Source organism: Buteo buteo, chromosome 2, assembly GCF_964188355.1.
Source record: "Buteo buteo chromosome 2, bButBut1.hap1.1, whole genome shotgun sequence".
NCBI lineage: Eukaryota > Metazoa > Chordata > Aves > Accipitriformes > Accipitridae > Buteo > Buteo buteo.
The window spans coordinates 12384128-12408249 of record NC_134172.1 but is presented as its reverse complement, the minus strand read 5'-3'; the positions used below and the strand labels follow the sequence as shown (position 1 = coordinate 12408249).

The window sequence follows — 24122 nt, the reverse complement described above, 5'->3', positions numbered from 1 at the left end:
CTCTGGGGCAGGAACTAAAGTCTGGGAAAAATATCCTGTCTTGCACAACAGGACCTTGACCTTTGACTGAAATCTCTGGACACTGTGGCTTATTGTCTAAGAACACGAACAGCCTACATACACCTGGATAAAGCCTTCTGGTAAGAGAGAACGTAGAAAAGAGCTCCTTCCTATGTGTCTGAAACCACCCATGGTAAGAACAAACCATAAAGGATCTATGAACACGCAGGACTTGCGCTGCAGCTGTTCATTGACTTTTTTAGCTGAATTTATCAAAAAGACAGGAAATCTTTACCCAATAAAGTTAAAATTCACCTAGAAGAGAGGCTTATTGCCCTTCTCCAAAGTGAAGAAATTGAGGAGGATATTCCAGACAAATCCTCTTCAGTTTTGGTGCTTCCTATCCACGTATCTTGACCCTTCTAGCAACTGCCTCTCCTACTCTCCCTCCCACCCCTTCCCTCCTCCAGCACTGCTTATATATACTTCCAGGTGTATATTGGCCATGGCAGCTTTTGCCCACCCACTTGCGGAAATCTCCGCGAGGACTCCTCGGGATCCTCTCGCAACCAGCACAACTCAAGAGCTTCCAGCATTCCACCTCTTCAGGAGAGTCATACCCCGGTATGATTCATAAAAGCATGTTTTGGTGTGCTGCCATAACGTCGGCGAGCCGCGAGCGACAGAGCTGCCGCTGCGCCCGGAGCAGGCAGCCGCGCGCGGGCTCGCCCACGCGCCGTGCGGCAGGACCACGACCCGGCCGCACGTCAGAAGCTTGGCAGAAGTGACAGGTGACATCCCGCAGGATGTGAAAGGACACGGTACCAAGCGCCACCACAGCTATTAGGCACTAATACTACCTGTAGCGCTAGTAGTACTACCTGTAATACCAGTCGTATGTCCTACTCGGCAGTGCCGAGTGTGGCCCCGCTCTGAGCCACCTTGATGGCATGGTTCCTCCCTCTTGCCCTCCTCTGTGGGAACACGCAAACTGTCCCTCCAACCCTTCCTACTTCCTTACCAGCAGCATTCCTCCCTTTCTTTAATACACAGAGGAATCAGAGGAGCCCAAAATAGTCCTGGGTCCGGATGACCGATGGACTCGAGTCCCCACACAAGGAAGTGGAGAGGGCCAGAAGGCGAGCAGTTGCCCCTGTCCCCCATGACATCCTGTACTATGGCTTCCCATGATGAGGTCTCCATGGAATAGAGTGTGTGTCCCAGCAAGATGAGAGCAGCTGATGAGTGGAGGGTTTGGTGAGGAAAGAGAGCTTTCCATCTACGCCCCCAGCCCCGAAGACTTACTAGCATTTACCGCTGTTAGTATCTATAATTGAAGATGCATGAACATAGAGCTGCAACAGCAGCAGCGACCACGTGGTGCTACTGAGTTCAACTGAAAAGCAGAATGAGCGCAAGCACAGTGACAATGCAACAATGTCCCAGCTCTTCAGAGCATGAGCAGACCTAGTGCATGACTGCACGAAATAAAAGTGCCCCAAGTCTGCTCCTGGTTCAGTTCTGCAGAGGATTTTACACACCTGTCTAGGTGAACTGGAGCAAAACCTGAGCCAAAAAAATGCAGAACTGAACATCCCCAAACTCTGAAAGGTCCAGAAGAATTTGCCCAGCCCAGAAATCCCAAATCCAATCTTTTGTGAATTTTGGGTCTGGAGATCAAGTCAGAGCTGTCCTGGCTTGGTTCCATCTTTAACACACAGAGAGAAAAGAATATGTCAGCCCTTAAAGCAATTCTTTTTTGTCTTGCATGACTGCCTTTCTGATTTCAGGACTTCAGTGATGACTAAAGACATGGTTGTTACTGACCTGACCTCTCCCAGCGGAGGCATCTTCTTACCTACGTGTTTCTGTGGGAGGCAATTATTTTCTTCCTGCTTCTGAGGTTTGCAATTTTGGAGCTAGTGCTTTCTTTCAAGCTCCCACAACCCTCTCAGGAACCTCTCCAGGTAAAAGCAAATGTTATCTCAAAGGGGTACTAAGGCTTTTATTACATCCTGACTTCACTTCTGTAATTCGTTATTTGCTGATCTGCCTGCCACTTCCCTGAGGCATTTGCAGCTCACGTTGAACTTCACTGTTGAAACCTGGATTTCTGAGCATTTTGATTCTTTGCTGAGAGAACTTCTCTGATTTCATCTTGGTAAAGTGGTAGTTTCAGGCTGAAATTAATTTTCTATTTATCAGTTTTCAATAGGTCCTTTCCACTTCTCGTCATTTTCTTTTCCTGTTACTTGATTTGCTGCGTCTCCTCTAGTAATGATGACAGCCTTCTCCTCCTGAGTTGCTTTTCATCTCCTTCTTTCAGTATCAGTTTTACTGGTGAACATTCAGAAAACTGCCAAAGCCTTATACTGTGTGGAGGCCTCACAGTGACTGAGTGCCCTCACTTACTAGTGCAGGTTACCCAACGTAGAACTTGGTAAAGAGGGGAATTGAGGAGGACTGGTTCCAGCCTCTCCTTCAATTCTTCTGACAGGCTCTTCTTGCCTTTTCCCTCCTTTCTCTCTTTGTCCGTGATGAACACCTGTACAAAAGCCAAGTGCATGGCTTACTTGCCACACAGCTAGTATGACTGACAATTTCTGCTTCAGCTGTCTCCAAAGGCATAGGTGTATATATAACAGACTGTGAAAGACATGCTAAGTCCATCATATGGATTGTCTAGCAATAGCTGGAGAACCTAAGAAGCCTCATATGGGGAGACAATACTTGCATGAGGATAGCTGCTTTGGTGCACACTGAGATTTGGTACAAGCTAATGAGCAAAGTTTAGAAATCCCTTTAAAAGACTGTAGGTTTCTGTGTAAGCTACATGCACAAGGTCAAGCTTGCCCCCCGTTCCACCACTTTTGTGCAGGTCCTCTTAAACTGCAAAGGGAAAAGAGCACTTATTTTGGCTTCTCTAGGGGAATAGTCACGTGGCATAAAACCGCTGGTGCTTTTCTCAGCCCCTCAGCCACACTGAGAAGGTGGGTGCTTTTGGTGGTGACCCTTGGCTGGGAGATCCTCCCAGCTGGTGACCAAGGCTGTCCTGAAACTTTTTCTGCTCTGCTCCTAGGGGTGAATGGTGATGGGAAATCAGCTGTGCGCTACTTTTGAGCGTGCTGAATTCACTTCAGCAGTGCTTACAGAAGATTTAGCTTCTGGAAGGCATTCAAACAGTCCAGATATGTCTGCTCTCACACGTCTCCACCTAAGAAGCAAAGTAACTCTGCTGGCGTGGAGCCAGACCCACACTACCCCTGTGGAACAACTTGGGGCACGGGAGCTCGCCCACTGCGACCCAGTGGGGTGTGCCCAGCCTGTGGCACCAGCTCTGGGTATGCGTTCCAGAGTGCTGAGTATGATATAAAACTTAGACAGAGACAGGGGAAGGGAGCAGGAAATCCCAGGATGCCATTCCTTAAGCGGGCATATCCACACCACTCTTCAAAGAGGCCTGAAAGGGTTTCCAGCCGCTGCCCAGAAATGGGGCCCAGGGTAGTCAGACCTGCCATCTGCTCCAACTTGCTAGAATGCTAAATATGAACATTTGGAAACCACAACAGTTTGCTTCTAGCTCCACATGCATCTGCTTCCCAAGCACAGATCGAAACCACCCAGGCCATTGATTGTGCCTCCCCAGCGCAAACCCATCCTGCACTTTCTTCACGCTTGGTTGTGCCTTCATGCATGCGGATGCCCACACCCTCCCTCAGGACTGCACAGGCATCTACCTCCGCCTGGTTTGTTTCGCCTCCACCCCCTGATAAATCTTGCCCGCCTCTCCCTTTCCTCGCAGAATCCCAGATATCTGATTTCGTTCCTCCCGTCTGGTCCTTCTTGCCAGCACTGCCGAGTTCTGCCCTTTCCCACAGCTGCACCACAAATACAGGGGCAGCCTGTCCATGGAGACTGCACTGAGCCCATCTCCAGATCACAGACCTAGAGGCACAAGCATGGGAATCTCTTCTGCTGCTCCCTAAGAAAAGTGAGGACCACGGCACGCCACAAGCATCTACCGTGGCATGCCCTGACAGCCAAGTGAAGAAACTATGCGAGATGATCGTTCTGTGCTGGGGAGGTGGTAGGATTCCTTAGCTGTATTTCCAGATTTTGTAACATTTGGATGGCTTAGTGAAGACAGTGAAAATCTGATTTCAAAAGCTGGCTGGATTCCACAGGGAAACACTTAAAATTAGATCTTTTTAACCGCGCTTTCACATTTCAATAGCTGCTGTATCAGTAGCAGCTGCGTTTAGCACCTAACTCCTGACTTCGTTTGAATAAACAGAATACTTACTGATCAGTCCACTTTCCATCTTTATGTGGAAGCAAAATACAAAAATGAACGGTAAAAGGTATACACAAAAGCTTCTGGGGCTTTGCCTTGATGCCAGCAATGAAAGACTCCTTTTTTATTAATATTTTCAATTCTTAGCACTTAGGCATAACATTTTAAAAAAATGTAGGTCAGATCTGGGTCTCATTTAAAGTCAGGAGCAGCTTTTCTACTAGTTTTGATGAAATTAAAGTTTGATGCATTATCACTGGTGTATCAGTATATTCCAACTTGTATCCAGCACTGGCATTGCTAATAATTTTATGGTGAATGTTATGATCTATAAAAGGATATTTACATTCAACTTAGTACCGGAATATGACATTTGGAAATGTTTCTAGCTGATACATGTACAGATAAGATCTCAAAAGTGTGAACCCTCCATATTTTAATGCAGAATATAAATAACAACCCAAAGGCAATATTTTCACATTTCACTCCTTAACCCAGTCTTGGCCCACTTTGGGGTCCCATGCACAGTTTTTTAAAGCCCGTATTTTGCAGAAGAGCTGATCTTTGTTGCGAACAATTGGAGTCATTATTCCAACACCAGGAAGTCATCGTTCATTAGCTCAGACTTCTTTAGCTGATTTTTATTTCACAGATCCATGATATAAGCAGCCTTGATGACATATTGGTACTATCCTGAATTTTAGGCAGGTCTGTCATTGTCACCCAAAACCAGACAGTTCAAGAAGTCCAACCACCTTGCCCCCAGCTCTCTTCTCCTTTTGTCGCTAGAGGCCACTTGCACTGCAGACATCTGCGCTTGAGGTCATCCTTGTGTGCTCTGAGCCAGGCAAGACCCTGGAGGGGTCTGACCCAGGCACGTGTATCATAGTGCAGATTACTAATCCCAACGACCAACAAAGAAAGAAGAAAGCAAACAAGAAATGCAGCCTGGGAAGGAAGCCCCTTGTAATGCTGCAGTTTTTACACCTATTTATGGACCATCTGTTGATCAGGGTTGTGCCTACAAGAACAGACTAGCATTTAATTTGAATGGGTCTGGAAAAGCAGAGCGGTGGGATAGTAAAGCAGTGGTGAAGAACACAGGCATCATTTTTTGCAGTGTGATGCAACAGCGACTTGGTATCTTACTGCATTTATTTATTCATTCATTCATTCATTCATTCATTCACTGTAAGGGGAATTTTTCAGCCATCTTCTCCTTCCTGTCTGCAGTGTGAACCACAGCACCGTTCCACAGCCATCTAACGAAAGCTATGCAGATCTCACCATGGATACCCATTTAACTAGAGAAGTCACAGGACAGTTGCTATTTGTGTGCCTGAATGGAAGTCTATTGTGTTATTTTTTTTGCTCCAGTGAAGCAGAACAAACCCTTCTTTTTCTTTGTTTATATGAGGTGAAAAAACATACTGGTACTGACTTTCAAATAAAAACTCTTAGTGGTAGTCAGTTCCTGCTCACTTTGAGAATATCTGGGAATACGCAGACATTCAGTCCATCTGTCCTGCTCCTACACTTAGGCAACATACCTGTGATGTTAAATACCCTTCGCATTTCCTTTGTCTCATTACACCTCATGCTTTAGTCCCTTGTGATCACGGACTGTTTCTTTTCTACATTTGCCTTCATCTAGAAAAAACAGCAACCTTTGGGCACTACCCAAATATCAATTTTCGGTATATAATATAATGCATGAAAATGAATATGGGTATTTTTATAGCTGAAGTATCGAATCAAAACTCAGAAGACCTCAGCCTTGTCTTAGAGGGCCTGTGTCGTCTTTGGTGCATAACCTCTCTCTGCACTTTGGCCTTCTATCTGTACTTTTAATTTGTTTTGCCACGGTGTCCTTGTCAGAGACTAGATGCTCCTTGCGTTTGTGTTGTATAGACATATAAACTAAAGATAGTTCTCGCTGCAATACATCAACATAATCAAAAAGAAACACTTTCTGAGAAAAAAAAAAATTAAGGAGAAGGAAAGCAAAAAAAAATCTGGAGATGTATAATGCATTTTCAGTAACATCTGAGATGTGTTGCCTGTACAGCCTTCTGCAAATGTCGGCACAGAACGCAAGGCCAGTGGTTCTCCACGTGAGCTAACTCTGCCCTGGCTCTCAGCATGAATGGTTAGCCTGCCTGGTATTACACTAGCATCACCAGGCTGCTTCTGGGACAGAGCCAGCTCAGGTGTCTCTACACAGTGTGCGCTGGCTTTAGTCATCTGTTCGGAGGGGGCACGCTTACTCAGAGCAGATCTGAAGCCTCCATTCTCACATGCAACTTTGGCTCATTTTGAGACTCTGATTTTTAAAAGGCGATTAAAGCACTTTCACAATGTTAGCATCAATCAATTTTTTATAGATTATCTTAAAGGACACTAAGATAAATCTTGTTTTGGGGCACATCTTAAAGGACACCAAGATTCACCTTGCAGATTAAGACACCTGGTAGGTATCCACATGTGAATTGGATGTCCAAGCTTTTGTTACTGTCAGTGGAGTCCAGAGATCTGCCCACCTCCCCCTCAAGTAGACCTCTCAGCCCACAAACCGGTTGGGTAAGCTTAGATGTCTAGTGCCAGCTTCGCCTGTGGTATCCAAGACATTTACACAGAATTGCCAAATATTAAACATGACTTTTCTCCTTCCAAAGTGGCAGTTAGAAGTCGGGGCCTATTACGGGGCATCTCAAATGCCACTAGATGAATATATGTGGGCAACTCAAGCAGTCAGCTGGATAGTTCTCCAGGTTTCAACTGCCTATGATGGGAGTTTGGATCTATCTCACACATAGACATTTAATCCACGAGATAAATGCCACCCTGAATATCACATAAGAAGAGGAGTGTCTGTCAATTTTTCTCCTTCCCAAAGGGTGGGATGTTTGGCTCCAAGTTCCAAATCAGCTTCTCCCCAGAGGACACCATGGGCCTCATCCAGCTCTTCGTGACTTTCTGTACCTCCAAGCAGTATCCAGCCTGCCTTTAGCTGATGCACTGACATGGTTTTGTATACTGTTAGAATTAATTTAGCTATAACGTAAGCCGCTGGAAAGGAACAATGTTTATCCAGGACTCAGCACCTCTCAGGCTTTGTCATTATTTACATAGTGTTTCTATTGCTCAGTGGTGCCAATCAGGGTAAGTATTTATTGCTGCAGGGTGTTTACTGCTCCATATCTGAATATAGCTTCTGCCCTGAAGAGCTTACAATTTAATTATAAAACAAGATGCCAGGAGTTTAAAAGAAAAGAGAAAGTTGATGAGCAAAAGAGTTAACTGTACTCGTCACAAAGTCAGGAGAAGCAAAATAATTTTTATCCTACTCTGTTTATTTTTTAAAAGTAATGCTTTCCAGTTTAAAAAAAAACAAACACAAACCTGCATGCTTCATTTCTCTTTTTCCCCTGCCTGGTTTCAATGCAATTTATATTTCTCAGTAGAAAGATTGCACTTCAAATAATTTTAAGTTTCTATTTAATCCTATTTAAGACTCTTTTTCATGTTTATAATTTCCATCTACTTACATACCATTGGTTCAGGTCTGTCTCTCACAAGCTCAGGGCTGGATTACCAGCAGGGATATACAAGGTGTTTCTTTCCCTGGTGGTCTATGAATGTGAGGCAGGTCACATGAATCCATTTTGCCTCAGTTCCTCTTGGTATATTTGCCTGCCTGTGATCCAGCCTCCAGGCTGGACCGTGTATCAACATGTAGGTTTCCTACTGGCCCCTCAGCAAGACCTCCTCTGGATTTCCTGGGACCATCAGTCCTGCTGTGCCACCTTGGGACATCACCCACCATTATCCCACACACTCCGCCCCAGTGACTTCCAGCTCACCTCTTATCTGCCAGCCAACTAACTGCATAAGATCCAAGGACACACTTCCTCAGACACAAAATCACTTTTACCATTAATTTAAAAAGATAATTTGTGTTATCTCCGCAGGATACCCCCCACTTATTACCCAAGTTGATGAAAATTAGAAACATATGACTACAAACATCCATATTAGAGCAGACACCAAAACATGCTACTACTGTGCAACATACAGGAGAAGAGGTGCTAGAAGTGCAAAAGGGATTAAGCTTTTTAAAAATCACTGTGTATTGAAAATTGGGGTTTTGATGTACACTACATGCATTTGCACAGTTCATGTCCTATTCAAATTTCACAGGTGTACTCGCAGAGCTCTCCTCTCTCCAGACACACAAGAGGCACAGAAGCCTGGTGGGAAACACTCTGCTTCTGTGCCAGAAAGCTGGTTATGAAGAAAACATCTCTTAGATGCATAGGTCATATAGCATTTGTCTCACCTGGCTCATCTTTTCGCTACCAGGCATTGGCCTTTGCCAGGTATCCTGGCAGAAAGGCAGAATATTTTCTGATGCACGTATTTGTCCAGTAAACACTGAACCACCTGCACATTTCACAGAAGCTACCAGATATGCTTCCACCCCCACAGACCTAGCTCAGAACTGACCTAGCTGTATTGAGGAGAGAAAAATACAGTATAAACGTGTATTTTTCACTACTGGGTAGTTCTCACGGTGATTTTACCCATCTATAGTAATACCAAAAGGATGAATGATATTAAGTTTGTGTCCAAAGTCAGTGTTAGCTGACCATGCCAGTAAAACACTGACCATGTCAGTAACAGCAATCATGGCTGTGTGCCACGACAAAAGAAAAGCTATGTTATTTCCCTGACACATTGAATTTTCCATGTTGCATTTAGCTCAGTAAACAGCCAGCTGGAGCTTGCTGTTCATGCTTCCTATAGTATATACCAGTTTTGCTTTTGCTTTTAAACCAGATTTCTATTTCCTCTCTTAGACTGGAGGGGAAGTTAAAATTGAGATTGCACAAAAACTCTGCATAAAAGATACTGTCTTTATGTGTACCTTGAGGTGCACAGTGACTTCCACACTGATCTAAATATACTCAGTTCAGATGTCTAACAAACACATGTGTCAGTAGGTTACAATGAGACATCTCTAGCAGTCACAATTCGTGGGGGTTTCCTCCACTCCTTTTCCAGGCCATTCCACTCGCAAAGTCTGGCACACGTGATCGACTCGGGGGTGGCCACAGCTCTCAGTCAGTGTGGTACACCCAGACAGATGTACTTTCATTCAATGTATCTTTTCTGATTTATTGTAGTTCAATTTTGGTTTATCTTCATGCACTGGGCTGAAACCTGTAGAGATAGAGAAACTCATTCTCTTATATGCAGATCCGACATCCTCGTTTCATGGGCAGCAACGACTGCTAGGGCAGCCTGGGCATGAGCATAGCTTCAGCTCCAGCGTTTCCACCAAGTGCTTGGCCCTGCTCAGCCTGTGGATGATTTTAAAAAAACCCTGCATTTCTGAGCCTGGGTGAGTCAATTAACCAGGCAGGAGCTACAAATACTAATCAAACAGCAAACACTACTTTCTGGCTGCTTGGAGTCAGGTACTCTGATAAAGCATGACAGAGACTTAGCAGGGAGAAGTAAGGCATGGATTAAACAAAGGACCCATCAATAGGGTTGGGAAAAAACCACACAAGATCCTAGGAAGGGGGAAACTTCTAGACTGGAAAAAAGATAGCAAGTTTTCAAGTAAACCAGCTGCCATTAAGTGTTACCATCATAATTTGGAAGAGGAGAGAGTTGGCGTTGATGCCGGCATCACAGCTGAGTCAAGGAAGCACTAGGAAGACAGGAGGAATAAGCTCTAACCCCCTGCCTCCTTAGAGATAGTTGCTTTAGCAGGAGCTCTCTTTGAGAGTCTCGAAGCAGCCAGCAGCCTTAGCAGAAGGCTCTGTTGTAGATGAGGAAAAAGGTCAGAAATTTTTATGAAAGCAACAGCAATTTATATAGGAAAACACTTCCTCTGAAAAATATCCTGAGGATCAAGGCCCTCTGGTTAGGAACATGTTTGAGATGCCAAGACCATTACCTGAAGCTTAAACTGAGAAGAAAGCATTGTGACTTCTCAAATAAGATTTAACTGCGTATCTTTCGGAGCATTGGAAAATAACAGGTGTGGAAACCCTCCCTCCTACCGGAACCTTTCTGCTGGCTGAAAACCAGAAATGAATCCCCATGTCAGGGAAAAGAGCTCTGCAACAGGGAAAAGGAGTCATAAGGCTATGTTGAATAGATCATCTCAACAATTTCTAGGATTCAGCAGGATGAAGTGATTTTTTACAGGCCTCCAGAGACTAACCGTCTCCTCCGACTGAGGGGGAAGAGGTGTAAAGAACAACCAGACATGACTTCACAGAATATCAACAGCTAATGGTCTTTTCTTGGGGAATCGTTTCTTTCTCTGAGGGCCTGCCTGTTTTTGCAGAGCACAAGAGACACATCAAAGAACCCGATTAGAGTGTGTATATATTATACTGTATCTGTAAATTATGGGCATAAAATATCTGAAGACAGGGCAGCAGAGTCTTCTTTAACATTGATAAACCCTAAGTAACTGTGATGTATGGCAATTCAGAAGTATTTACAAGCAGAGCTAGCCAAGTGCAAGACATAAAGCCACTCTCCCCCTCTACCCCAGGTGACAAGGGTAGGGATCCTCTTACAAAGGAGCTCAGAGACAACCAGCTCTGCTCTATCCCTTTTTTTCCCTCTTTCCTTAGAATTACAGGGAACTTGGAGTTGGTTTATCAGAGAGCAGACAGAGGTTAGTGGGCATCTCTGGACCAAACAAAAAAAATCTCTATTGAAATATATGTGCAAGTGCAGGTAGAATTCACGGTAAAATTAAATTAATTAATTAATTTAAAGTATTTAAGAATTATCTGTAGATTTTCAGGACTGGATGTTATCGATTCCCATTGACTACAGACCCTGCTTTCATGTGATTCATATTTGTGATGCATAAGCTGCCACTATCTGTTTTTATTTATATAGCAGAGTACAAGTGACCTACAACAGAATTAGCTTTTAGACATTTCAGCATGTGAAGAATGATACATTTTTTTTACTTATCTAATAATCACCTTGAGCTCTGCAGCTTCAGGAGCAGTAAGCCTATAATTCAAAAGGATATGTGAAAAGAAACAAACCAAAAAGGCCTCCAGTCCTGACTGATGAATACCACAGCTGGGGTTTTCCTGCCACTTTTGCTGCTATCTTCCCTAATCACCTCTTCTAGCAAAAGTACTTTTTGTACCACTAAGAAAGATGGAACCTCACAATCCAGCCATAAGGTGTAAAACTCTCAAAAGAATCCCTTTTGTTGGATAGGTTTAGTTACAAGCAGTAGCTTGGATCAGTTCTTGAAGCTGTGAAAAAGCCATCAAGGCCACGAACAATCACCTTAGGGGATGCTGAAATGAAGTGTCAGGCACTGTACATCCAGTACTTTGAAAAAGGATACATGGTCTCCTTGTTCGGACTGAGCAATTTTGGTGCATCTGAAGTAGAGCGTAGCACAGTTGCCTGGAGCCAATTTTGCAATTCCACTGTTCTTGGCCTGGTCTGGGCAGACCCTTCCCAACTACACCAGCTGCTAGTGGTCTCAAAGGACTATAATAGCAGCTGGGAATCACTAGCACTGAAAGGGTGTTTTGGATACACTCCTTTCTATCCTGAGTCACAATGACCCTAAAAAGCAGTAGTGTCAAAGAGATTACTGCAACCCACTATGCCCTTAGGAACTCCTGATGAACAGAACTATCCAGCATGCTGACATTAAAGCATCTCTCAGACCCTACAAGTAGCCCACAGTATTTCGAAGTATTTTTTAAACTAATAATAGTCACTGGTTTATGGCATTTGAAACAGTAAACTGTGTCTGAATTTCTTGTATATTTACCACAGTCTCCAACAAGTGCTCTTTATCATAAACCCGAAACTTTTAGCCACCTGACTATAGAAAACCTGTCTTGTACCCAATACACATATGAAACAGCTGTCTGCAGCAGTTTTCTTCTGTGGTGTTAGGGTAAATTTACACCCTCAGCATCCTGCTGTTGTAGGTATTTGATGGGGAAGGAGTGGAAGGAGAACCCTGAAGCTGCACAGTTGAAGCAACATCACTTGGACCATGCAGGTTACACAAGAAATCCTGACTCTGAAGAGCGAAGGACAATGTACCTCTTCACTACTTCTGTCAGTACAGCCTTGCCTGTCTGCTAATGAACAAGACGACACTGTCACCCTGTTGTAAGTATGACCTCTTAGAAATACTGAAGTCCAACCCTTACAGCTCTACTACAAAAATCACACTATCTGCTCCACACACTGAGCAGAGACTCAAATGTAGAGATCTTGTATAATCTTTTGGCAGGTCGCTTAATCTCTCTTACCTTCCCCTCCCTTTGGAAGCAGTATTTAGTTTCTCTTAATCTTTGTCTGCTTTCACTGTTGAGATGGTAGTTGTAGGGGTCAGCGTTCGGAAGATCTCGCGATGTCACGGAAAGTTAGAGTGTTAGTCGCAGCCTTGTGATGTATCTGTAACCCCACCTCCCCTTGTTAGTATAAAAGGAATTAACTGCGCAATAAAAGGGGGAAGTTGGCGCTCACACTGCGTGTGTTATCTGTCTCTTTCCCTGGTCCGGGCCGACCAGTGATCTAAGCGTAGCACCTTGATATGTAGCGAATGCTACAGGTAGTCTACTTGGAATAGGGACTGTCTTTTACACAGCCAGTCAACTATTTACCTGTGACTTATGAAAGACACTGATGGAGAAATAATTTATACTTAAAATGCCACTCATCAAATCAATGCAATGCAGAATGATTACTGGATTCTATTTAAGTTGCAGGTTTATGACAGGAATAGCCCATTGCATGCAATCATTTAGTATCTTACATTTGAAAAGATCTCTCTCTTCCTCCAAAGCTGGGTAACAGCATCAGGAATTGTAAAATATTACTTGGCTCATAAGATCTCACAAGCTGCAAAGTACTGAGTGGTTTGTGGGTTTTGGCAAGTGTTCCAGGTCAGCAGTTCTTAAATACTGGTGATTCATGAAGCCGTAACCCACAGATCTGCAGGATAAAATATTTTGAGAATGTAACTACTAGAGTGTGTTTTAAAGGAGCAAAAGGGGGGGGGGGGGTAGCCCAAACCAGGAACTTCCTTACAAAGCAGAAATCTAGTCCTGTTTCAGTGAAAGTTTTTATCACATCACCCGAGTGCTTCACAAACTTTAATGAATTAATATCCTCTACACTCTTGTGAGGAAGGAAATATTACCCTTTCTATATACTTAAGAGGATATTGTAAAGACTGTAAAGCCCAAGCATTCCAGTACATTTAGTGATTTTTAAGGGTTTGAGTTTCTGACTGCTCAATTCTAGGTTTAGCTTCCAGGAATACTGTATTTTTTTCAGTTCCTCTATAAGGAGTTCTCTTCTTAAGTATACTGAATACCGCATTCTTTTTTGCTGAACTAGGAATCCTGATTTAAAAAACTTATAAAATATAATTTTAACAATGTATCAGTAATATATTGAGAACTGACTTACATAGTCCCTTCCTCATCTCTTTGACCACAGATCCATAAAGAACCAACTAGTTAGTCTAATCTTTCTTTACTTTTGTGGACTAACAATCCTATTGTTCACACACATTGTTCCTTCAGAGATGCATTCTCTCTCCAGACTGCTGAGTTTGAGCTGTAGAAGAAACAGGAGTAGTTTCTATTACCACACAGCATCCATTGTCAATTTGTAATATTTTATTCATATCCGTGCACACATTCCTCAGCTACCAGCGTACCAAGGAAAAACATCAAATCTCTTTGATCTCAGCAGTGTGCCATTAAAAAATGGAAGCATTTAGTGATTAAGTTCTACATCCCCCACACTGAGAAGGGAATTAGAAGTGGCCCAGGCAAGTAGAAAACTCATATTACTTTATGGACAAAGTGCACTAGTTTGACTGTTACTCAACCACAATAAAACTTAAAAATAAGGAAATAAAAATCAAACCAAACACATCTATATTGACATGTCTATCAATATATAACACTTTTGTAACATTGGGCTTTTAAAAAATTTAGTCTCAGAGTATTTTTCTCCTTTAATAACACAGTTAAGCTGCTTTGGGAAAAAAAACCCAAAGCAAACAGAACAAACTATCCATTAAAGAAAACTTCTACCTACAATGAGGCTGTCTCCATGTGCTGGTGTTTGAAGGGAATCAGTCATTTTCTCTCTCCCTCACACTCCTTCAGTTACAGAAAGTGAGATGAGCTCTGCAATCATAAACTCTGAGTTAGCAGAACAAATGATACAGTGCAGTCTTCTTATTGGTCTGATGTGTTTGGTTTTCTGCTGAAGTGTTGCATGGGGGTGCGGCTTGGGGGAGACATGAAGACTGTATGTCTAAAGGGGTAAGTATCAGGAATTTTGAGGCCCCTGTAGAACAAGGATATAATGGGGCTCATGATACTTGAGAGCTTAAAATTAGACCTTTCTTTATTTCCTTTTCTTGACAAGAACTGCAGTCTGCTGAAAAACAGCTTGGCATTAAAGAAAAAAATTATATTGAGCTCCCTGATAAAAAAAGGATTAGGAATAGCAATTGTTTCACTGTTTTAGACTTTTAAGTAATCAATTCTTTATACAGCAGCTGCATGGTGACCACCTAATGGATCAGTCATACTTCCTGCACTGCTTGAGGTATCTTCTGTTCTCCTAAATACCTACACTCAAAGCTAAGTTAAGTTTTATTCCTTTTCCTATCAGGCTCTAGCCTAGCCATGTTCCTTCGCACAGGGTTTCTTCCTCATAACAATTCTGTAGAACTGAAAGAACTTACTAAGGAAAACACCACCTGTGCTCACAGAAGCACTTGTTTGCCCAAGAATGAACACTGAGACACACTCCCCTCGGATGAACAGTAAAGCTTCATGTCTGATAAGACCTGACCTAATTTCAGGCACTATGATGTGCTTTATTGCCTCTACTAGCTAGGGATTTGGAACAATACAGCAACCTGGAAAACAGTTCCAAAGGGTACTTGAGCGTCCTTAGAATAGGTCTCCTAAGTTAATTGCAGCATTGTCTCTATGGGAATTTCTAGCAGGTACCCTGAAGGCAGTAATATGACTCTGATCAGTAAGGATTAAAAACAGGATCCAGAAGGCCCTCTCTGGATTCATTTCCGAGATGCAAAGATAGGCAGCAATGCATGGTACAGATAATTATTGCCAGCTGGTTGTGAGGTGATGTAGTTTTGCCACATTTGAGGTAAAAGGCAAGCTGAGGACTGGGAGCAGTCCTGGAAGATTATTCTTTCTAGTGGTTTTCTTTTTCCAAGTCCTGAGAAGAAACCACATGTTTTCCATTTGCCTAATTAACCACAGTTAAAAACAAATTATGATCTGTATGAAATAACTAGAGCCGTTTGACAAGACTTGTCTGTCCTTTGGTCAAACAGAAGAGCTCTTGAATCTCTTGGAATTCACCAGTTTTATATGACTGAGGATATACTTTATTCCCCAACTTGGTAAACTGAGGCCGAGAAATCAGAAGAGTCCTACCGAAACAATGGTCTCCTGGCTTTCATAACCCACACAGAACAGGAGGCTCTTCCACGAAATATTCTTCTCTTCTAAAATCCTCCTATTTATGTTTATCGCTTCCTTTTGAAGCCACAGCTACTGAGCCTGACTCCACAGAAGCTGCTGTAGTAAGACCGAGAATATTCCGCGGTAGGGACTGCAGCTCTGGGCAGGCACCTGGGCCCTCCCGCTGCTGCCCTGACAGCGTTTCCGAAGGCGACGACGTGCCCCGTCCCACCGCGAAGCCCGCAAGGCGTTCCTAGACTTACAGCCCTCGGTGAGGGCGGTGAGGCGCCCTGCCTGACCGGGCCGCTGCCCGAAGGACGGGCTGTTGGGACCAGTGTCCTCCCTTCCCGCCTCGAAAGGGAAACGCCGCCCGAGCGCGGGCTGCCCTGCGGGGCTCTCGGGGGCTCCTGGGGGAGGCCGGACGGTGTGTCGTCGTCCCCCCCACCAGCCACAAGGCGCCCACTGGGCCGGGAGGAAGAGGAGCAGGAGGAAGCGGCGGCACCGCCGCGATCGGGGCCGTGCCGGGGAAGGCCGCGGCCGAGGCGCCCGCCCCGGCGGCGGCGGGGCTACGGCGAGTGCGAGCAGACAAAACACCTCGGGTGGGCGGGCGGCGCCGTCCCGCCCCCGCGCGCTCATTCAGAGCGGGTGACGTCAGGGGCGTCACGTGCCGCCGCGCGCGTCACGCCGCGCGCGGGGCCCCCTCCGCCAATCCCTGGGCACTGGTGCCGGCCGGGCGCGCCGCTCCGCGCGGCGTCGCCGGCCAATCCCTTCCGCCGGCGGAGGAGGGACTTCCGCCGGGAGCCGGAAGCGGGTCTCTCATGCGAGCGGGTGGTTGAGTCTCGGCTCGGAGACGTTTCGGGCCCCGGAGCCGCCGCCGCCGCCGCCTCTCCTCCTCCTTCCTCCTTCCTCCTTCCTCCTCCTCCTTCCTCCTCCTCCTCCTCCCTCCGCACCCCCCTCCCCCCTCCCCGCTGTGCTGCCGCCGCCCGCTCCTCCTCCCGGCCCCCGCCCCGCTCTCCGCTCTCCTCCTCCTGGCATCCGGCGGCGGCGAGGCCCCGGCGGCGGCGGCGGCGGCGCAGCGAGAGGCCCCGGCGCTAGCGGAAAGCCCGGCAGGAACGAGAGGCCCCGGCGCCAACGGAAACAACCCCCCCTCGCCCCCCGACCCCGCGCCCGCCCGCCTTCTCCCCGCCGAGGCCCGGCCCGAGGGCGGCGGCGGCTGCTGCTGGTGACAGGTGAGTGCGAGGGGCCTCCCGGGGCCCGCGCCCCGCCGGCGGCGGCGGCGCCCGCTCGGGCCGCTCCCCCCGCCCCGGGCTCCCGGTGCGAGGGGGCAATGGCGCAGCTGGAGGGGGAGAGGCACCCCCCTCCCCCGTTCCGCCACCCCCCTCGCACCGGGGAGGCGGCCGGAGCCGCCATCTTCCCACCCGAGGCGGTTCCCGGGGGAGAGGCCGGAGGGAGGCGGAGGAGGGATCCCGGTCGGGGGCCTCGATGGTGGCGGGGGGTAGGGCGGGTCGTCGGGCTGGGCCGCCGGGGCCGCTCCCGCACTGCGGCCTCGCCGAGCAGCGCCGGCTGCCCCGGCCCCGGCCCGGGCCCCGAACGGTGGCCGGGCAGCGGCCGAGCGAGCTTTGCCTCCCCCCGCCTCAACCCCGCGCCGGTTCAGCGTTGCAGGAGATCTCCGCGGGCAGCGGGGGCGAGCGCCTTTGGAGGCAGCGGGGAGGGGGCGAGCGGTGTGGGGGCACGCCTGAGGCACCGGCTTCGCAGCGCTTCCCGGCTGCCCGCCCGTGGCGGCTGGGAAGCCGTGACCCTCACTGGAAGAGCACGGCGGGAGTAAGCGGCGGTAGCAGCCCCTGGCCCGTGGCTCCGGGCAGACGCAGGGCAGTGCTGGCTTTTCGTGAGAGCCGTGTCCTGAATAGGTGAATTGGTCGTGCGGGAGCTGGCGGGCCGGCTGTGCTTGCAGGTTACGAAGCAAGACTTGGCAAAAGCAGACGCCGCACAGACGGCGTTTTTGCCCCTAGGATCTTGTTGTCGTGCGGCCTTCGCTAGCTGCTTCAGCGAAGCTGTTTTCACTCTCGGTTTCAGTTTGTGCAGATGCTCAAAATTACTACGTAGCTTTGTCCACAGTCTAAACAGATGTGCGCTTGCCAAACAATGTTGTACAAGATTCCTGTGTGGCAGATAAGTATAATTATTTTTATTCTGCAGGTAAGGGAATTGAGGCAAAGTGGTTAAGACTTGCCTGTGGCCACAGAGAGGGAGAGATGGTTTCAAAACCACTGTTTAAACTTGAGTCACGGTTGGGGTAAAACCATGGGAATTCTGGCTTCCGATCCTGTGTCTTGTCTCTGGCCTAGTTTTGTTGGCCTCCCTCTGAATCCTTAGTAAAATTGGAGTAGGAACCTTTCTTAAGTGCTGCCTCAGGATCGCTATTGAAAGGCCTTCAGCTTTCATGTGGTTTAAGTTTTGCGTCAAACTTACCTGTTTTTTATGGATTGGATAAATTTTCAAAGGTCAAAGCGTGTTGTGTTCTTTTTTTAAACTTGCTGGGATTTTACAACTCTAGGGTTTTGATTCTGATCTGGTAACTGTTTTTATCAGTTGAACCTTCACTTGTTTCCTGCTGACATGTAAGCATTTCTTCAAGTTAATTCTTGAGATATGAAGCTAATCAGCTTAATCACTCTAGCTATTAGAGGAACATTGATATTTTCTGATTTTTTTTATTACTATTATTTTTTGCTGGAAGTGAAAGAGAGGAGAAAACTAGGGTGAGGCCTGATAAGGTACGTGCAGAAAACAGGATGTATTTTATATATAATATCTATAGGAAATTTTATTCTAGGTGTGTTGCCATTTATATGTGTATATTGTTTATATGGAAGCCAAAATTACTCTTATGTTTAATTGGTGTTAGATTTGGGGGGGGGGGAAATCCTTAGCAAAATTGAAATAAAAGCTTTGCATAGATGAATTAATAGAAAACATTTGACCTCTTGGATGTTCCTGAATAAGTGATTGTATATCTTCATGGTATATCATGGTAATCAGGTCCTTAAGTACACACAATGTTCTGGGTTAGGTTGAAATGTTTCCCTTGTAATTCTTTCTGGGTTTTCAAGTGTTTACACACAAACCCCTTAAGGGAATAAAGGTGTTGGCACAAGTGTGTTCTGCCTTGGTTGCTTTTCTATAGCTTGCTCTAATGCAAATAAATATATACATAAAGATATGGATAACTGATATGTACATATATATATATTGTTTAGATATGTCTGGACCTTAAATCTGTTTCAGCTAGAGCAAGATGGAAGACTTGGAACTGGAGGCAGTTGTGGGGGCTTTCGGATGTTGGGGTTTTATATGTTTCTCTTTGAGACATGTGGTAACCATGTAGGCAATTTCTGGCTCTGATGTTTTACTTGATTAGAGTGAAATTAACTACTTGGTTTATTTTACTGAAATGCAAAATAAATACAGTCAGGTTTGTCTAATCTACATGTTCTGTGGAGATCTGTTGCGGCGTCTCTTATTAAGTCTCATATCTGGCAGTGGCTCTGGCTTTAAATCAGTTGTGAGCTTAATTGGCATGGTAATATAAACTCTTTGTTAAATATTTATTACATTACCTCACAAAATGCACATGCTAGACACGGAAGAGGCATGTTTCTGGCCATGGTGCGTGACAAACCTGAAGTGACAGCTGAAAGGTAGCAAGAAAGGAGTTATAAAGAACAAAGTAATTAGGTGTAGATGTGTTTCATCAGTTTAATTTTTTTAATCTAGGTGGCTTTTTGGCCCTTCAGCACTATTAATGTTTAATTCCATGATGCCTGTATATATTCATCAGACATTCATGTTCTCGTAAATTAACAGGTAAGGTACACAAATAAGCATGTAGAGCACTTGACTTATCTTTTCTTGTGCCTATGTTGGAAGGAGCAGGTTTTGTCAAGGGCAGCGGCCTTATCGATCCTCTTGAAGAAGATCATTCTTGTCTTGGAGATGCTCTGTGAAGGAAGGTGCAAAGGTGACTGCAGAGCTAGCTAACAAATGCAGTGTCAAGAAGGCTATCGCTGGCACAGAGAAAGAGGCAAAAGAGACCAGATAAAGAAAGCAAGGAAATGCAGTTTCAAGTTTGGAGAATATCAAGCTTTGGGAGTGTGGTGGTGTGTGTGTGTGTGTGTGTACATGCACATGTGAGGAACTGTTATATGATGTAAGGAGTCAAAAATGTGGTTTACATAGTGTTCTGTTCCTTTAAGCATTTAGTAGCAAAATGACGTTTTTAGACAACAAGTTTGTGTAACATAGAAATAACTGTAGAAGATAATCTTTGGCTGCATTTATTCCTGTATGTAATCAGTGATGTTAAACTAAGGTGAGCATTGCAAGTCTCTTGTATTTGCATCAGAATAGGCACACAGGTACTAGTAGGAAAGGAAGGATGTTACAAAACAGGACGTTGTAAGGAAGAAAATTAACCCCTCCCCATGCAGTTTTGTAAGAGGCAATAGTATGTCAAGAACTGTGTAGAAGATGAGAGTAAAAGCTACTCTTGTACTAAGGACCCTGGAAAAGTATTTGAGCAATGTTGTTCCCAAAGCAAGGCATATGCGTGCTGAAACTAATACTATTATTTTAGTCCACATAAAACAAGATCTAGACAGGTGGATTTCACTACATAAGCCAGTCATTAAATTAGGGGAAAGTGATGTAAAACTTAAACTTTGAAACAATGCTAGTTCTATGTGATACCCCCAAAAAAGAGAAAACACGCATGCACACACACTCTTCCACCCCAAACTGGTATTATGCTTTATCAAAAGTACCAGTTGAAAATGTTGTAAATACAGTTGTAAGCTAATGCTTTGGGGAAGTTCTGTTTTCTTTCCCTATGTATTAACCCCTCTGTGCTAAACTCAAGGCAAGCTAGCGTGTCATCACAGTCAAACACAAAAGCAGAATACCTCTGAAGCACTTTCTCTGAATAGAAAACTCGGTGATATTTCACCTGGTCAATAGTAATAATTTGGTGCTGTAAATACTAGGTAATTGAAGAAGACCCATTGCTATTCAACAGTCAGTTTCTTTCTCTTTAAGGATGTGCCAGCTTTGACTGGCTCATGATAAAAAATTTATCTAAAACCAGTAAGATTGAGGAACTTAGAAACAGGAGACTAGAAGTTGATTTCTGTACCATCCATTCATTTAAATTAATCTAGCCGAGTTCCACAAAGTAGTGCAAGAGAGAAACAAATTCTATTAATCGGTTCATAGCTGATATTTCTCAAGTTTTGGTGATGTGATGGGGCCAAGGACATTTTTTTCCATTGGTCTCACGCGTCTGTGTGTTGTGTGTGTGTTGCTGTCAGGTACCCTTTCTAAAGGGGGGGGGTGTGTCCCCCTCTATTAGGAAGCAGGTGCTACAGAGTTAATACCTGCAGACAACAGAGGTACTTTGGAGTACTTAAATTAGGTGTGACTGTAATACAGCATAATTGCGTGATTAGGATGGCCATGACAGTGTTCGTTCTGTGATGTGTGCTGCTGCAGGTATTTTGTGTCTGGGTATGTGTTTCAGGAACAGCAATTAACTCCAAAATTGGAAGTCTGGCAGGGGTTACTAATATGTGGCTAGCTACTTGGCCTAGAACATTGCAGGGAATTGGGGAAACGCTGTTTTGACGCCCTGATGAATCACCAATTTCTTTGAGCCTTAATCTTTCTAACGCTCATTTACCGTGGAGGGCTGGGCTATGCATATTCTGGATCCTGTCAGTCCAGCTCCTTAATGGGTAGTTGAATGATGTAATACAAAAGGAATCATTCGTTCATAAGCTGAATGGATTGCCGCCTCTGCACTTCCAGCAGCTCTGTTGTTATTCGCATAAGGCTGTTGGCGTGTAAGGAGCTGGTGTCCCCGAGAGTATATCCTACAGTAAAGGTTTATTCTGGATTGCCTTTGTAACCATCTAGAGTTCAAGGATATCTCGAGTTCAGTGTGCATGTATTTGAGGTAGTAGTAGCTATACACAGCTTTTAGTTCTGGACTGTTGCACATATATGATAGAAACGTAGGTGCCTATAGATATCTATAGACATCTATCTGGCATGGTAGCTTATGATGAATTAGACCCACAATTGCTTTATCTGTTAGTGACTCCTTCCTAAAATGCTTGTATCACTTTCACTGTTGAAAATAGCGAACACCGGCGATACATACAGACTTTGGAAATTACACCGTCAGATGCTTTCAGTAGTTCGCATGGGACTTGTTCAGGAATATACTGAGTTTTGAGTGTAGCTGTAGAACATGCAGTTATTTTATCTAAAGCTTGAGCTGGGCTTTTTGCGTGTCTAAATATTGTATCGCTTAATTTTGCTTTTAGTTTTCCTGTGTTTTCTTGCACAAGTATCAGAACGGTGTTTTCCCTTTGCTTAGATTAATTCTCCCTCACCTTCATACTGGCCCTTCCCTGCTAGCTTCTGGAAATAAGTAACAATGATCAATATTAGTACTACTTTGATGGTGTTCATAAGGTAGACTTCCATCTGTCTTGGTAATGGAGTTACAAGCTTACTTCACAAAATAGTAGATTTCTGTTATTCTGTTCAAGTGTTTCTCCATATTTCTCAGCAGACCTAATGTTCTGCAGTCTATTTTCAAGTATTTTATAATCACAGGATGGCAGTGATCTGACAGGGGATCTTGAGAAAGAAAATATAAGTTAAATAGTAATTATGTTGAGGAAAGAATATTTAACTATTTGATAAGTCTCACTTGTCAAAAACTTAATGAATGCTTAAGAAGCTTTATGGTGATGTCTCTTGGCAGCTTTATGGTTTTGTTTTTGGTCAGTGTTGGTATCCATAAGCATATTTTTACAGGTTGTGATGCTGTTGTAGGTTGCCCCACAACAGAGTCTGACTCTGACTGTTCAAACAAGGAACTGATGAATCAACAGGCCAATGTCCAAAGTAGCTTGCTTTTTCATACTGTGGCGCTGAAGGTTTATGCTCAAATGTTTTGATGGATCCTACTTGTTTCTGATTCTTGCTCTAGGAATTAGAAAAATAGAGCAAAAGTGAAGAATGCATTGGGGCATGGTTACTTTAAGGGCTGAACTACCTATATGTGCAGAATTTGCAATCTTATCTTGGGAGTTTCATTCCCATTCAGTGTTGTTGCTGCCCAACAGACAGGGGCAGAAAGTGGTCAACATGTTGCTGTTCAAAGCAACAAGGCAAACAAATTGGGCAAAATATCGTTGCCTGCATTGGCCTGTCTCCAAGATCTTGGGTTTGTGTCCCTGTTCATGTTTAAAGCTTGTTGTCCAATTCTTCATAATAGATGTCTAAGAGATTTGTATGATAAGGGAGGGGGATCCTTATTTTATGAACATGTTGCAGCTTGGCTTATAATCTATTTTGTTATGATTATAATTTTCTGTTTCTTAATTAATGTTGCGTACTTTAACTGCTTGGATTCAAGGAATCAATGGAATTTTTAGAAGGGTCTGTGCCCAGTTATTTTGACTTGCAAGGAAGAATTATTGTCCTTAAATCCAAGCTCCAATACTAGAACAGTCCATCCTTTTAACAGTGAGTCAAAACCTGAATTACCAGTAGTTTTGATTACAGTGATACTCTAAAAAGGTGGGGTGCTCTAACTGTGAACAAGTGTGCACCCGGTAGGTGATAGGCTTTCATACAGTGTTTTAAAGTAAGCAAGAGTTGCTTCTGATTTCAGCAAAGCTTGTAATGGAGGATGGTGGCTTTTTTCAAAAGAGGAAGTAATACTAAAATGACTGGATTATTTGGGTTAAAATCTATTTTTGGCAAAGAGGTTAATGAAATAATCATTGGCAAAAACACTAGCTTCCTTTTTCTTATTATGAAACCTTAAAGTTAAATGACGCTTCTTCTGTAATAGTTTAATTTCACTTTAGATTTGCTCCTGAACATGTTTCAAAACTTAAACTAACATATTTTAGGTAAAAGAATGCCTTTCAAGTTATTAAAAAAAAACCCAAAACCAAAACCAAACCCCAAAGCCTGAGGGGGGTTCATCCTAGGCTGTTTGTTTTGCAGAAGGACTGTTTACTAAAATAGTCTTTGCATAGTCAAGGATTATTGTATACATTCGTGTTGGAAGAAAACTTGTCATTGTACCTTTTCATTTATCACTTTAATTATCAACATCTTATTTGGTTCTGTATATGCCTCTCACCTGGACTTTATGTAGGCATAGACCCTTTTCTATCTCAGTTTTCTCAGAGCTGTTCTGACTG

General features: G+C 44.4%; 1 protein-coding gene across 1 annotated transcript in view; it reads left to right on the top strand.

Moving 5' to 3' along the window:
• Positions 1-16741: 16741 nt before the first annotated feature.
• LARP4B (La ribonucleoprotein 4B) overlaps positions 16742-24122 on the top strand; it is a 60300-nt gene continuing 52919 nt past the window's right edge. Inside the window, exon 1 of the mRNA XM_075045741.1 lies at positions 16742-17069. The gene's annotated coding sequence lies outside the window, so the exon portion shown is untranslated. The remainder of the gene's footprint in view (positions 17070-24122) is intronic.